This window comes from Phascolarctos cinereus, unplaced genomic scaffold (genome assembly GCF_003287225.1).
Source record: "Phascolarctos cinereus isolate Bilbo 61053 unplaced genomic scaffold, phaCin_HiC Scaffold_4;HRSCAF=312, whole genome shotgun sequence".
Classification (NCBI taxonomy): Eukaryota; Metazoa; Chordata; class Mammalia; order Diprotodontia; family Phascolarctidae; genus Phascolarctos; species Phascolarctos cinereus.
Window position 1 is genome coordinate 483490745 of NW_027555847.1, and position 2359 is coordinate 483493103.

The window sequence follows — 2359 nt, forward strand, 5'->3', positions numbered from 1 at the left end:
AAGGCAACACTGATTCATAATATAAACTAATTTGTAAAACCTTATGAAAAAGGATGATGGACTACTATGGATGATGTAATTTCATAAAACACAGAGAAGTAATACAGAGTAAAACCATTTCAAAAAAATATTGGCAAGATATCAAATCAAGCAAAATAACTCTCAGGAAATTTGAGAATGAAAATGAAAGTAGGACCTTAAACAAAGAAGAAAAATATTTCCAAGAAATATTTTAATAAATGGTTTTCTACATCAATAATGGAGAAGCCAGAACCACTAAACTTAGACCCTTATATCACAGTTAGAAATAGCACTAAAGTAAACAAATATGGGGAAATATGGGGAAAATAAGCTAGATTAGATGATATGCATATAGAAAAGATACCTGCTGGGAGACACACATTTGTGAGGTCACTGAGGTTCCATTTTATGAGGTATCTGATGAAGGAAAGATATTAAAACTTAAAAACAAAACACTCTGGAATTTGTTGGTTATTTTTTTAAAGGTGACCAATAACTATAAACTTTTATATTCAATCAGCCAACATGTGTTTATTCTTAGGGCCACATGATGCACTAAATGATGGTGTTATAAGGAAGTAAAAAACATCCTTCCTTCAAGGAGTTCACACTGTAAAAGAGAACTCAGATAAAAAAAAAAACTAGGTACATACAAGATATATTTAGAGGAAATGGAAGGTAATCTCAGAGGTGAAGGCACTAATATATTTAGAGGCCAAGAATGATCTCCTGCAGAAGATAAGATTGAGCTATGTCTTGAAAGAAGCTAGGAAAACCAAGAAGCATAGGTGAGGGGACACATTTCCAGGCATGGAGGACAGCTAGTACAAAGGCCTGCAGGTATCATATGAAGTATTTTATTCAATAAACCCTAAGTAAGCTGCTGTAGATGGACTTTATAGTGAGTTGATGACAATAAAGTATAAGACTGGAATTGTAGGAGAAAGTCAGGTTATGAAGAGGCTTAAAAGTCAAACAGGAGTATATGATTAATCTTGGAGGTGATATGGAGACCTTGGAATATGGGTGTGACATAGTCAAAACTGTGCTAAAGAAAGATTACCTTAGGTTCATATTAGTAATTCCAGAATCAGACTGTGCACAATGGGTTGGGTGATCTGTGGTCAGAGGAAGGGCACAGGCTCTGCTATCCCTTCTGCACCTATGTTAAAGCATAGGGAGGGGACTCACCTAGCTTCACGCTGTTGACTTCACCAGGAGGCACGGCCACGTCAAGGGTATTTTGAAAAACATAACCTGTGATCAAGGCTAAGAAATGCCTTTTGTGAAAGTAGTTTCCCAATATCCTCACTGGTTTAAAGAAAAGAACAGAAACATTCACTGATGCTGAAAACCTTTCTATTGGACAGTATGTGTATTGTGATAATAAATCTCAGCACAACATTGGCAATATCCCCCAAGGTGGCATTATGCCCAAAGGTACCATTGTGTGCTATCTAAAACAAAAGTGTGGTGACCTATGCAAGCTTGCTCAAGCTTCCATATGCCACAGTGGTCTCCCCACAATCCTGAAACCAAGAAAACATTGGTGAAGCTACTTTCAGGCTTTAAGAAACTGATTGCCTCAGAAAATAGAGTGGTGATTGTTATTTCTAGAAAGGTCATATTGATAAAGTCATCCTTAAAGAAGGTCATATCTACTGCAAATACAAGGCCCAGTGGATCTGATGGCCACATGTCTGAGGTGTGACCATGAACCTGTGGAATAGCCCTTTAGAGGAAGTAATCACCAGCATTTTGGAAAACCATCCATCATTTGAAGACACATCCCAGATGGATTCAAGGTCAGACTCATTGTTGCCAAGTATAAAAGCCAGCTCTGAACTACCAAGACAGTACAGAAGAAGGCTTAATAAAACCCAGAATCCTGACAAGAAAAAATTAGTTGGAAGAAAAAAAAAACTCTTGGCAGCCTAGTGGAGAGTAGATTAGAATGGAGAGAAATTTGTTAGGGATACCAGTTTGAAGGCTACTATAATAGTTCAGGTAAAGTATGTGACCCGTAACTATGCGTAACTTGTTATTACATTATATTTCAGTACTTCTTTCATTGTTCCAAGTGTCCAAACCACCTTCTCTCCTAACTTCCCACAGTCCCCCAACCTCCATACTCTGTTTCCAAAACAAAAATAAATAAGAGCTCATACATCCCTGAATCCAAGGTGTACTTACAAAGAATTTAAATGTTATATTTTTTCATTCATTTTGTACAGAAATAGATTGTGGATAGTATTAGCAACAGGTCACAGCTCAATCCCAGTCATTGTTAGCACTCTATTGTCCCCAGAGTTATAACTAGGAATTTTTTCACCTGGAA

The 2359-nt window shown here is 37.0% G+C and overlaps 1 pseudogene; it reads left to right on the forward strand.

The window, feature by feature from the left end:
* Positions 1 to 1125: 1125 nt before the first annotated feature.
* On the forward strand, positions 1126 to 1802 carry LOC110212545 (large ribosomal subunit protein uL2 pseudogene; annotated as a pseudogene).
* Positions 1803 to 2359: the final 557 nt, after the last annotated feature.